This window comes from Eptatretus burgeri, chromosome 6 (genome assembly GCF_056783735.1).
Source record: "Eptatretus burgeri isolate ZD-2024b chromosome 6, Ebu_testis_v1, whole genome shotgun sequence".
In the NCBI taxonomy this organism is placed as follows: Eukaryota; Metazoa; Chordata; class Myxini; order Myxiniformes; family Myxinidae; genus Eptatretus; species Eptatretus burgeri.
The window spans coordinates 64,923,726-64,937,176 of record NC_140966.1 but is presented as its reverse complement, the minus strand read 5'-3'; the positions used below and the strand labels follow the sequence as shown (position 1 = coordinate 64,937,176).

General features: G+C 45.3%; 1 long non-coding RNA gene across 1 annotated transcript in view; it reads left to right on the top strand.

Moving 5' to 3' along the window:
• LOC147024962 (uncharacterized) overlaps nucleotides 1-12,586 on the top strand; it is a 57,584-nt gene extending 44,998 nt beyond the window's left edge. Inside the window, exon 3 of the long non-coding RNA XR_015059283.1 lies at nucleotides 11,218-12,586. This is a non-coding gene — a long non-coding RNA (uncharacterized LOC147024962). The remainder of the gene's footprint in view (nucleotides 1-11,217) is intronic.
• The last annotated feature ends 865 nt before the right edge of the window (nucleotides 12,587-13,451 follow it).

Sequence of the window (13,451 nt, the reverse complement as noted above, 5' to 3'; positions counted from 1 at the left end):
TCATGAGCGTCTCTTGAGCTACACCATGAGCGTCTCTTGAGCTACACCATGAGCGTCTCTTGAGCTACACCAAGAGCGTCTCTTGAGCTACACCATGAGCGTCTCTTGAGTTGTACCATGAGCGTCTCTTGAGCTACACCATGAGCGTCTCTTGAGCTACACCATGAGCGTCTCTTGGGCGACGCCGAGAGCGTCTCTTGGGCGACGCCGTGAGCGTCTCTTGGGCGACACTATTTTGCGTCTCTTAGGCAACGCTATGAGCGTATCTTGGGCTACACGATTAGCATCTCTTGGGCTGCACTAACACCAGGAGCGTCTCTTGAGCTACACCATGAGCGTCTCTTGAGCTACACCATGAGCGTCTCTTGAGCTACACCATGAGCGTCTCTTGAGCTACACCATGAGCGTCTCTTGAGCTACACCATGAGCATCTCTTGAGCTACACCATGAGCGTCTCTTCAGCTACACCATGAGCGTCTCTTGATCTACAACATGAGCGTCTCTTGAGCTTCACCATGAGCGTCTCTTTAGCTACACCATGAGCGTCTCTTGATCTACAACATGAGCGTCTCTTGAGCTACACCATGAGAGTCTCTTGAGCTACACCATGAGCGTCTCTTGAGCTACACCATGAGCGTCTCTTCAGCTACACCATGAGCGTCTCTTGATCTACAACATGAGCGTCTCTTGAGCTACACCATGAGCGTCTCTTGAGCTTCACCATGAGCGTCTCTTGGGCTCCACCATGAGCTTCTCTTGAGCTACACCATGAGCGTCTCTTGAGCTACACTATGAGCGTTTCTTGGGCTACACAAACACTATGAGCGTCTCTTGGGCTACACTAACACTATGAGTGTCTCTTGGGATACACAAACACTTTGAGTGTCTCTTGGGCTACACTAATACTCTGAGAGTCTCTTGAACTGCACCAACACTATGAGCGTCTCTTGGGCTACACCAACACTATGAGCGTCTCGTTCCAAGAACATGTTGAACGCCCCTGGTATTATTGTATGGAATCACTGAAAACTTCAGTGTTGTCAATTTTAAATGCGTTTATGAATGTGATTACATTATGGAACAATATTCACACAATTGTATATTTCATCACACACACACACACACACACACACACACACACACACACACACACACACACACACACACACACACACACACACACACACACACACACACACACACACACACATTTTTTTCTCTCAACTCGGCAGCAATAATTGTGTTGCTTGAAAGGAAGATCCATTTTAATACTTAGCAGTCACTAATCTGCAGTTCAGCACGTACTTCACCCCACAATAATTCAATAACACAAACTTGTGGACAATTTGTTTCCAAATTTGCTCTCGCTCTTGCTGGGTTCAGCGTAATGCACGCGATTAGCCAAAGCAAAGTGCACACTCAACATCAAATGTACGAATCAAGGCAATACGTCTTATGAAGTCGTGCCTTTGGGACACGATTATTTTAATGCTTTTAATTTGGGGAAAATACACCATTTGTTTTCGTAGGAAAGCTTGCAATTATATTGCTAAACAAAACTTTAAAAACCACTTTCTCCTTTGTGGGATTGTTTTTGAGTTAACACGGCTTAATACATTCTATATTTTCATTCAACAGCTACTTTATGCATTTCATTTTCATCTCCTGTGGCTTTAAGAATGGATTTTGGCTTTCTGCCATTGAGCTGACACCGGAGTACCAGGGGGAGGGACGTCTATGTATTACATACACAAGTATGGTGGAATATTGATGGTCTTCCCCTAATTAGAATTGGCAGACACATTCCTGTCCCCTCTCCTCACTATTATCTTATACAAATACCCTTTCCATTCCTTCCCCACTCCTCCCACAATTCCTTTCTGATTGTGATGTACCGTGCTCTGTTATATAACGTGGGTGCTGCCGAAGCAGTTTATTTGCAAGCATTATACTAAGAGGTTTGCCATTGCCTAGTTCAGACAGGAATTTGTAATTTAGACATGATGCTGGCGATAACTTTCCTCCTCTTTGCGAAGGATACCGTGGGATTTTTAACATCCACCATGTAATACCACAGTAGACAGGACGCCCAGTTTATCGTCCACCCGAGGGGCGGCACATACATTGATGAATCACCCTGCCTGTGAAACACCAGGATGGCAGTTTATAGCTGTGTCAGGATTCAAACCCAGGCTCGGCAGCTTAGAGGTGAGTGTGCCTCTTGGCCATCCTGCCAGCCCACAATTAACTTACCCTCTGTTATTTCACCCTTTAACCCCTCTCATCTTCCTTTTCACGATTTTCATTATCTATATTTATCTCCCCCATCCCCCCTCCTTCTCCAAACACCCAACTTACCTTTTCAACAATTAGCCCCATTTTATAAACAACAACAAAAATTTATCTTAACGATATGCTGGTTCCAATAAGCACACTTCCCGACTGCATTATGAAAATAAAATCACACCATATTATCCGAAAATAACTGCATTTTATGTGCAAATTGGCATTCGTTTGCCAGACATTTGTCAGAAAGAGAGCTTTTCCCACGCGATAGCCATCCTGGACATTAAACCGAGTGGTAGAAACCACCTGACATGTTTCGCATGAACCATCCCATTTCCTGCGATGTTCCACTCCACTATTTTGCTTTCCTTTCTCTATATCTGCCTTGCTCTGTTAATGTCCTCCTCCATCCATGCCCTCATGCAAGCCAAGGCAGGAATTTAACCTCAAAGCAAACACTAACCATGAGAGCGTTTAGATCCATCCATTACAAGTGATAAAGTGAAGGTAAGGCAAACAGACTTAAGAGTTTGAGTTTTAGGGGGCATGTTTGTCTTCCTGTAAGAAGTTGACGTAGAAACAACAGTCAAACTCTTCCCTGGACTCCTTCAAGTTGTATGCCCACTCCTGTCTCAACCCCCATATTTATCCGCAATCTCTTTTACTTTCACTGAACTTATTTGTTAGTAACAAGGCTTGTCTTTCCCCCATATGCAACTTACTCTTAATTTACAGGTTCATAACACTTAGTATATGATATTTCACATGATTAGTGATCAAAAAGTTACTCTTGTAAAAAATATACCCGCAGGATATTTTTTGTCTGCGAACCTTTGAAGAATGACAAAGTTTTGGTGGAATACCAGGAATCAGAACCAAACTTAGAGACACTACAACCGTCCATGAATAAAAAACGAATCTTGAATATTACACATTTGTTATATACAGTCCTCTGGTTTATTAGCCCCCGTTGGACTTAGTCCGAAACGGGGTCTTATGGATTTGGTCTTGATTTTCGTGTCCGTGCGTGCATGCGTGTGTGCGTCTGCAACCACATCTCCGAATGTATAGACCGGTTTATCCGTACTTGGCACAAAGACTACACATCATGGTATACATATGCACGTCATTCTTTTTCCGGCATCAGATCCAAGGTGGTCGACTGGCAGCCATTATAGTTGTAAAAAAAAAATCCCGGTGTCGAACACGTCTTCAACCATTTCTCGGAAGTGCATTCACCGATCTTTTTCAAACTTGGTAGACAGTTAAGGAATAATGGCTTACATATGCGTGTCTTCTCTTTTTTTGAGAACAGATCCAAGATGGCCTACTGGTGGCCATTTTAGTTGTAAAAAAATCCGATATTGAACATGTCCTCAACCATTTCTCGGACATGCATTCACCGATCTTGTTCAAACTTGGCACAAAGATAAGGAATGATGGTTCACATAAGCATGTCGTTTTTTTCGAGATAAGATCCAAGATGGCCAACTGGTGGCCATTTTGTTACTTAAATGTGTCCCCAACCATTTCTCAGACATGCATGGTCCAATTTTGTTCAAACTTGGAACAAGCACAGTATGTGATGGCATACACGTGCATCTCACTTTATTTTGCGATCTGATCAAAGATGGCCAATGGGTAGACTGGCAGCGATTTTAGTTGTACATAAATATGGGTTAGCCATGGAACTCCATACAGCAAAATTACTAAAACATTGGGGGGCCATGACATTTTATGTCATTTTTAGTTGTTTTTCTTTTTTGTTTGCCTTCTTTTTCAAAGTACTGTATTTATTTATTGCTGGCATATACCACCCATCACTTCACTGATGGGAATACTGAGAGGGGGGAAAAAGAGAGAGTGAGGAGAGGGAGAGACAGAGGGGGGAGAGTGATGAGGTAGATGGGGAAAGAGCGAGGAGGGAAAGGGAGCGAGGAGGGAAAGGGAGCGAGAAGGGAGGGAGAGTGAGGAGGGGTGGGGTTAGGCAGTGAGAGGTAAGTGGAAGGGAAGGCAGATGTGCGGTGGAGCGTTAATTATGATTTATACTGTCTCAATAAAATGCTTCTGCAAAGAATAACAGTGAAGATGGAAGCAAAATATTGTATGAAATCCATTTTCTACTGATCATACAATAAATACTACGCAGAGACAAACACTGCCCAGATATGTCTAGAGATAAACACAGTCTGGAGACAAACACTCTCCAGACTCAGCCAGAGACAAACTCCTGTCTGGACATAAATACCACCCAGACATGTTCGGAGACAAACACCACCCGGATGCGTCTGGAGCCAAGTTGTCGAGAGACAAACACTGCCCGTACACATCCGGAGACAAATTCCCGTCCGGATACATCCAGAGACAAACTCCCATCTGGACACATCCGGAGAGAAACTTCCATCCAGACATAAACACTGCCCAGACACGTTTGGAGACAAACACCACCCGGACGCGTCTGGAGCCAAGCAGTCCAGAGACAAACACCACTCGGACACATCCAGAGACATACTCCAGTATGGACATAAACACCACCTGGACATATACGGAGACAAACTCTCATCCGGACACGTCCGGAGATAAATACCAGCTGGAAAGGTCTGGAAACAAACCCCGCCTGGACATAACCACCGTCCAGACACATAAGAAGATAACCACCATCCAAACATGACCACTGTCTGGATACATCCAGAGGCAGAAAGAGAGGTGGGAGGGGAGCATGAGAGAGGTGTGGGAAGAGGGTTCTGCACTGCATTGGGAGGCGATAGAGCAAGGATGGGACAAAGAGAGAGAGAGGGGGGGTGGGGGTAGGTGAGTTATCAGAGAGAATGCTATGCTTTATCAACACACACACACACACACACACACACACACACACACACACACACACACACACACACACACACACACACACACACACACACACACACACACACACACACACGCTTGGCCGATATCGGCAATTTTTCGGGAATCGGCAGGTTGGAGTCAGTGTGATTACCGACTACAGTATGTACTGTATACAACCCAAAAACCTTGAGTATCTTTCACTGAAAAACGTTGTATTTATTTATGTTTCAGGGAGATGTTCACAAATACTATTCTTTATAAACAGCTGCATGTGACGGGTGGAAAAAAAATTGGCTTGGTACTTTAGAAAACAGGTTTACACAGCAAACGGGTCGGAAATCGGGTGCTATCAAATATATTTTGCTTTGAACTCACAAAGAGAAACATATAACCTTTGAAAAGCACACCCAATAACCAAATGCTTTAGAAACAGTTGTGAGGACAAAGGAAAACCTGATAAAACCTCCATAAGACACAGGATGAAACTTTGCCACTACGGCACCTGTAACAGGCATGACATGTCCAAACACCCACGGAGAGTCCCTCCAGATCCAAATCTATCCATATATACCATGTCCATGTATGCTGTATATGTACCTCTCCCTTTGTCGTAACTGTTGACTGTACATCCCAATCAGGACACAAAATGGAGGGCACTCGGTAAGTGTCTTAAGCATTGAAGCAAGCACTCCATTCAAAACCATTGATAAGGACAGCTAGCTTGGCAAGTGATAGCTGTATCCGAATGTCCAAACTATGTCCGAATTTGATAAATTAACCCTTTTTTTGCAGTCGGAACTGCTGCTGAGTTCAAATCTGGAGCCTAAATTTTGTAATTCTTCTTAGTTTAACAGATTCTTGAGGTTGTGACATGGGCAGAAATGAAATAAACCCACGAACGCTGGAGTCTCCAGGCGTTTTATAAGCATTGCAATGTCCCCAGCAATTTGGAGCCATGATGAACAGGCATCCGATAATATGAGTGAGGAAAGTGAAAAAAAAACTTTATCATAAAGAAATCATTGCGGCCTGTTCCAAGGCGAATTAAGACCCCGGCGAGGTAACCGAGGAGGCACCTGATAAAATATATAATTAAATAAGGCCGTGAATTATCTTCAAAAGGGGTATTTTAATTAACCCAAAGACCTAATTGTCACTGATGCACTTCCTTGGAGTTCCCTTCATATGCATGCAAAGTTTTAAGCTGCAAGGTTTCATGGTTTTGGAGTAATGGAGGAGATACACAGACACTGACACTACTCTTGATTTATTCAAAGCCTGTGGCTGCTTGGCTGCATCATTTTCTGGTGTCACAGCTATGCCACTGATGCAATGCCCCCATTACCATCTATCTGGTATTCATTTTGCCCACCTCAGAAGGATGACAGGTTAAGTCGACCCACCTGGCATTAATTCAACAGAAGGACAGGGGTTTGAACTCAAGACCGAAGGATCTTAAGCCTACCACCTTAACCTTTAGGCCAACACCAGGCTAAAGTACTGTATGATGTAGGTTAAGCAAACAGAGCTTAATTGCATCTTAATCCTCAAAGCTCACTTCAAAGTTATAAACAAATCATGACACCATCCAGATGATATATTGTGATTTTGTGTTTTCCACTCGGCTGGTCAATAAATTTTGGTGACAATCACAAGCTGTCTTTATTAATCATAATTAATTATCATCATCATCATAATTACTACCCCAACTACTACTACGATTACTTTTTGTAGTTATTTAAAGTTCACTGCAGAGCTTGCACAAACATCATATGTTGGATGTCAACTTAAGGAGACATCGGTTGCTTACATTTGCATAATATCTAGTATACATTGAAAAATTCAAAAAGTTGACCCTCTTGGCAGAGCAACAACAGAAGAGGAGGGGGAGGCTACAAACAGAACAAAATAGCAGAAGAGAATAAGGAAGCGGACATACAAGCAATGACCTTCAAGAAAAGGCATGGTACGACAGGAGGTTAGTAGAAATATCACAAAATATCAAGAATGAAAATGTGAGACGACATGATATGTAGGTGACCTGCAACCTTGAAACAGTCGAGGAGGAATTCGATTGGACAAGCGCAAGGAGGCAATTGCTACAGGTATGGAAAGAGAAGGAAGTGTACCTTTATATTAAGTACAAGGATGTTATTAGACAATAGCATAAGACAACTTGTCTTATGTCAGGTCAGGTTCGATCTGTGACCTGCTACAGGTACCATGTAAACCTGTACTAACCTGTTCCATGGTCGGGTTGTCGGCGACTAAACCGTCTCCCCCACCAGGTTTTCTGGTGAGGAGGGTGTTTGGATATGGACACCCAGCAGGATTAAAAACAAAACCTGTCAAAGGGCGGAGGAGCTCCTTGTGAGCCAACGGCCATCCATATCTAGTGCCCAACTGTGTCTGCGGACGTCCTCCTGCAGTTGGGTTACTTCTTATTAGGAGGTTGGTGGCAGGATTTGCACTCCAGCCACCGTAAAACGCTTCATTCCGCAAAACGCAAAAACGCAAAAAAATCTGAAAACCCACTCCGTGGGAGTACCTCCTGTGCAGCTTCCCTTCGCAGGGCAGCTCACCGGATGATGGGATTGGGGCAAAGCCTTCGGGACCCCCAATCTTTGATAGGAGGGAAACCACGGGGTAACATCCCTGGGTCAGATTGCGGGAGAGTGTGTCGGAGTGGTGCTGAGGTGTCGTCCACCAGACGGCGGTCTCCTTGGGTTAACCTGAGGCGGTCCCTTCGGGTGGGTGCCTGGAATGTCCTATCCCTAAGAGAGGATGATCACCTGTCTCTGTTATCATCTGAGCTCAAGCGTTTGGACATCGGGATTGCAGCTCTCTCTGAGGTTCGGAGACCGGATTGCGGCAAGATAATGGTGGGTGGTTACACCTACTATTGGTCTGGTCGCTCTGATGGTTACCATACCCAAGGAGTTGCTGTAGCTGTGTCCAATAAGCTGACCCCAATGATAATTGAGGTAACACCGGTCAACGAGCGTATTATGAGATTAAGGATTCGTCACTCCTTAGGTGTCATTTCCCTGGTCTCTATTTATGCTCCGACTGAGGCGAGTGATCTTACCGTGAAGGATGCATTCTACGCCACACTCGAGTCTGTGGTTGATCAGTGCCCCAGACGAGATACACTTCTAGTCTTGGGGGATTTCAATGCATCGACTGGAACTGATAGGGATGGTTATGAGGTGTGTGTTGGTCCCCATGGGTCAGGAACTATGAACCAGAATAGCACTAAGTTCCTTGACTTTGCAAGAAGTCATGGACTTAGGGTGGCTGGTTCATGGTTTCAGCGCCCGCAAGCTCATCGCTGGACTTGGTATTCCAACGCTGGCGGTGTGGCAAAGGAGATTGACCATGTCCTCATTGACGGTCGTTGGAGGATGATCCAGAACTGCAGGGTCTACCGGAGTGCTCAGTTCCTCAATACTGACCACAGGCTTGTTGTAGCAACTCTAAAGCTGCACCTTAAATCCTGGAGAATGGTACCATCCCAGCCTAGGCTGGATGTTGCCAAGCTCAGGGATGAGAGAGTAGCTGAGGAGTTTGCGAACAGGCTGAGTGGACACTTGGGGGGTCTGGGTGCTTTGGGGGGTCCTGAAGAGTTGTGGAGCACCTTCAAGACCACCGTCCTTGATGTTGCCGGTGGATGCCTTGGAGTTCACCGCAGGGCAAAGAAGAATTTTGTCTCTCAAGGGACACTGGATACCATTGACCAGAGTCGCAGGGCCAGGCTGAATGGCAGAGCTGAGCTGTTCAGGGAGCTGAGGCGTAAAACTGTACGTGCACTGAGGGTGGACAAGGAGGCCTATGTGCGAGGAATCTGTGAGGGGGTAGAGCATCACCTGTGGACAGGTGATTCTCGTCCCGCTTACAGGGGAATTCGCGCATTACGTTCATCCAAGCCCATCCCTCGGAGCACTGCAGTTCGAGCAGAGAGTGGTAGGCTCTTGACAGAGGAGTCTGAAGTGAAGGCCCGCTGGGCCGGTTACTTTGAGCGGTTGTACCAGGCTGATCCCCCAGCTGTCGAGTTGGACGTCAAGGGTGTTACAATCCCTGTTGCTGACCCTCGAATCAACTGTGGTCCACCATCGCTTGTGGAAACACGGGCTGCGGTGAACCAGTTGAAACGGGGCAAAGCTCCAGGGATCTGTGGCATCCATGCTGAACTTCTCAAGGCTGGTGGAAATGCTGCACTCGCGTCGTTGCATGCAGTTTTGTGCTCTGCCTGGAACACAGGCATCATCCCAACTGACTGGAAGAGGGGCCTTGTTGTCCCTCTCTGGAAAGGGAAGGGTGATCGCCAAGACTGCAACAACTACCGAGGGGTGACGCTGCTCTCAGTGCCGGGCAAGGTCTTTGCTCGGATAATTCTTGATAGGGTTCGCCACCATCTGCTTGAGCACCAGCGTCCAGAGCAGTCAGGCTTTACACCAAAGAGGTCAACGATTGACCGTATCCTTGCTCTTCGTGTCCTCACTGAACGCAGACGAGAGTTTCGGCAGGGGCTGCTTGCAGCCTATGTTGATCTCTGTAAAGCGTTCGATTCAGTGAATCGGGATGTCCTCTGGAGGATTCTTGGTCTTCGTGGGGTGCCACTGAAACTGATCGATCTGATGTCTGAACTCTACTCTGGTACTGAGAGTGCTGTGAAGTGTGGTGGTACCGCCTCTGACTTATTTCCAGTTGTTACTGGAGTTCGTCAGGGATGTGTACTTGCCCCCACACTTTTCAGCACTTGTATGGACTGGATTTTTGGGAGGATGTCGGAGAGATCAAGTTGCGGTGCATCGTTTGGCAATGTCAAGATCTCGGACCTTGATTTTGCAGATGATGCAGTCATCTTTGCGGAGACTTTAGACATCCTCTTGGGGGCCCTCGAGGTGCTGAATGAGGAGTCGGAGCCGTTGGGATTACGGATTTCTTGGGTCAAAACAAAGATCCAGGCTTTCGGTGACATCTTGGATGCTGCTGTCCTGTCTGTGTCTGTTTGTGGTGAGGATGTTGAGGTCGTGGATAGATTCACTTACCTTGGCAGTGATATTCATGTCTCCGCAGGTTGTGAGCCGGAGGTCAATAGACGTCTGGGTCGGGCCTGGGGAGTCATGGATTCACTGGATCATGGGGTGTGGCGCTGCCGGTACCTGTGCGGGAGGACGAAAGTCCGAGTCTTCAGGTCCTTGGTACTTCCAGTCTTGCTCTATGGGTGCGAGACTTGGACTTTGACCAAGGATCTGAGACGGAGACTTAATTCCTTTGGTACCAGGTCTCTTCGGAGAATCCTTGGCTATCGCTGGTCGGATTTTGTGTCCAACGAGCGGTTGCTGAGAGAGACTCGGATGAGATTTGTTACCTGCATAGTCCGTGAGCGTCAGCTGCGGCTGTATGGACATGTGGCTCGTTTTCCTGACGCTGATCCTGCTCACCAGATTCTCTCAGCGAGGGAGTCTCATGAGTGGAGGAGGCCAGTGGGCCGACCACGTGCCTCATGGTTGCAGCAGGTTGACCATCATCTCAAGGAGATGGGGATGGGCCTGGCATCTGCCTGGGGGATGGCCAGACGGAGGCCCCCGGAGTACCGGCGGAAAGTGGACGCAGCGACGCGCTGTTCTGGCACATGCTCCCATACCTGACCTGATAAGACAACCAAACACAGTGTAGGTGATTTTAACTCAGGAGCTGTATATGTTGAGAGAGGAATATCAAGCAGGCCAACTCGGAAAGTTATTTGGGCAATAGCAATTTAAAATCTAGACTCAATGGCACATTCCGATTCAGCTCGCATTACATTCCCAGCAGTAACGGTAATAGATGACGATCCTTCCAGCATCTTTCCAATCAAGCAGCAAGTTACTATCAAAAACATCTTTTTGATTACCTTCAACAAATTTCTCTGAAGTTTTTCTCAACAACATTACCTATTATGCCAAATGATCTCATCAAAAGCAATCAGTTTCCTCGTGTATAAACCCAGGTGTGCCAAATAATGTTTTTTTTTTAAACCTTCCGTTTTGTTCACCATTAATTTATTTGTCATGTTTTTTTCTTCTCTTATTTCAGATTATGATAGCTGAGGTCCTGCAGGAAATGATGACCTGGACCAATGAAGAAAAAGCTTTTTCTGTGGAATCCTACATCAAAAGGCAATTCTTCATCCAAACTCAAAGTAAATTCAACTGCAGAGACGCTGCATGCAAAGAGAGAATATTCAATTGGATGAAGGAATCGAGAGCAAGGAACTGTGTGCTAAACTTGCACTCAAAATCAACGGACAGACCAACTCATTATGGACGACCTTCGCTGAGAACTCCTGAGGTCATTGAGAGGGTCCAACAGTCGGTCAGAAACAGTCCAAAAACATCACTTCACCACCGCAGTCAATAACTTTGACTGACAATGTCAAGTCTCAGGAGGATTCTCCATAATGATATGAAACTTTATCCATTCAGAATCCAAATCAGACACAAACTCACTGACTCACAAGACAAAAACAAATGTCTTGAAATGGCTCGGTGGTTCATAGAGAAACTTGCGGAGGAGCCTGGTTTTCTTAACGACATTTGGTCAATTTTTGCTTACTTTTCTCAACAACATTTGGTCTCCTTTCTACCCTTTTACCCTTATACACTTAAGAATCCCAGAGACCCTTATACTCCTTTCTACCCTTGAGACATTTACACCTTTCAGACCTTTTAATACCCTGGAGGCCCCTTTGACCTTTAGACCCTTTTCGGCGTGTTAGGACCCTTTAGACCATTTTGACCTTTACAACTTTGCAGACCTTTGATCCTTACACATTTACAACTAGACCATTTCGACCTTTCATTGAGTATAGCCTTCCATATATTTGCCACACAAAATAGACCACACAAAACAAGTCCTGGCGAGGGTCTGCAATCACCGATTGCTCTTTATTGTTCTTATTGGTTTTCTGCCTCCAATAAATTTACATTAAGGCTCTCCCTGCATGGCATCATCATCCCATTAATACATCTGTTCCCTTTCCTGTTATTCCATTTTACTCACTGTTACAGAAGATTAGACTTAACTTTTTCTTTCTGTTATTTATGCCAATAAAGCTTCCTTTTATCATGATGTGGTGAAGTTCTGATGTCCTACTCTGATTGATCACAATGGGCAATGCCATTGACAGAAACTTTAAAAAATAAGATTGTGAGCCACTCGTTGTGGCACATGTAAATAGCTTAACATCCACTGAGAATTCTCCAGTGTTTAACTTCCAATGAAGTTTATTTAGCAGCAGTCTGTGTCAACGCCATTGATAAATGTGATTTTAGGTTTTTTGCCTCTTGAAACTCAATCAATGAATATTGTATCATCAATATTATATTCAGGGCTGAGTTCATCTGTCTGTCTGTCATGCTTTATTTGAAAAGATTCCCGATGTAGAATAATAAAAATATTTCAAAGAATTTCTGGTGGCCATCTTGGAATATGTATGATGATGGCGCCATCAAGGAAGTCGCGTAGCAATAGTGGGGCAGATTGTTTTGCGATTAACTGCACAAACTACTAAACCATGGCTAAACAATGTGGTCGAATCTTCCATAAGTGAGTAGTAATTATTAATCATTTCTATGATGATCCGTATTCAGCCGTTATGAGCTTTATTTGCATGATGTATTCAGCGAGGGAAATCAGCTTTGCTACATTGGTGGCATACAATTAGGTAGGCCTAGTAGCTATTATTGTCAACATTACTGATTGGATGGAAGCCAGTGGGACTGTGATTGCATTTGATCGATTGGGATTGATGGTGGGTGGTATCAAGGCCGATGAATGGAGAGGTCGCTGCCCTGGGGTCAGGGGTACTTTGAGGGGCTCGAGCTTCTACCATTTTTTTTTAAAAGAACAGGAGAGTGAAACTCCTCCTCAGGTCATCCTCACTTCCTCATTCTTATAGGATTGAATAGTCATGGGCGGTGAAAGATCACGTTATGCTTTGTTTGAAGTCCCACGTTCTTGCGGGGTTGGTCGAGGGAAGTTTGGCTCAAGTCTTTCACGAACCGGCTAGTCAGGCATGATGTTCGACTAAGGTTAGAGCAGGAATATATAATTTACCCAGGGTGCCGACAATAGCTTGCCTACTCTTCACGAAAGACAGCGTGGGATCTTTAACGTCCACCAACTAATGTCGGTGATGGGACACCCAGTTTAACAACTATCGGAGGGATGGCACACACATTGATGAACCACCCAGTCTGTAAAGTACAACCTGGATGATCGTTTATAGCTAGGCCAAGATTTTAACCCATTTCTTTTAACCCATTAAC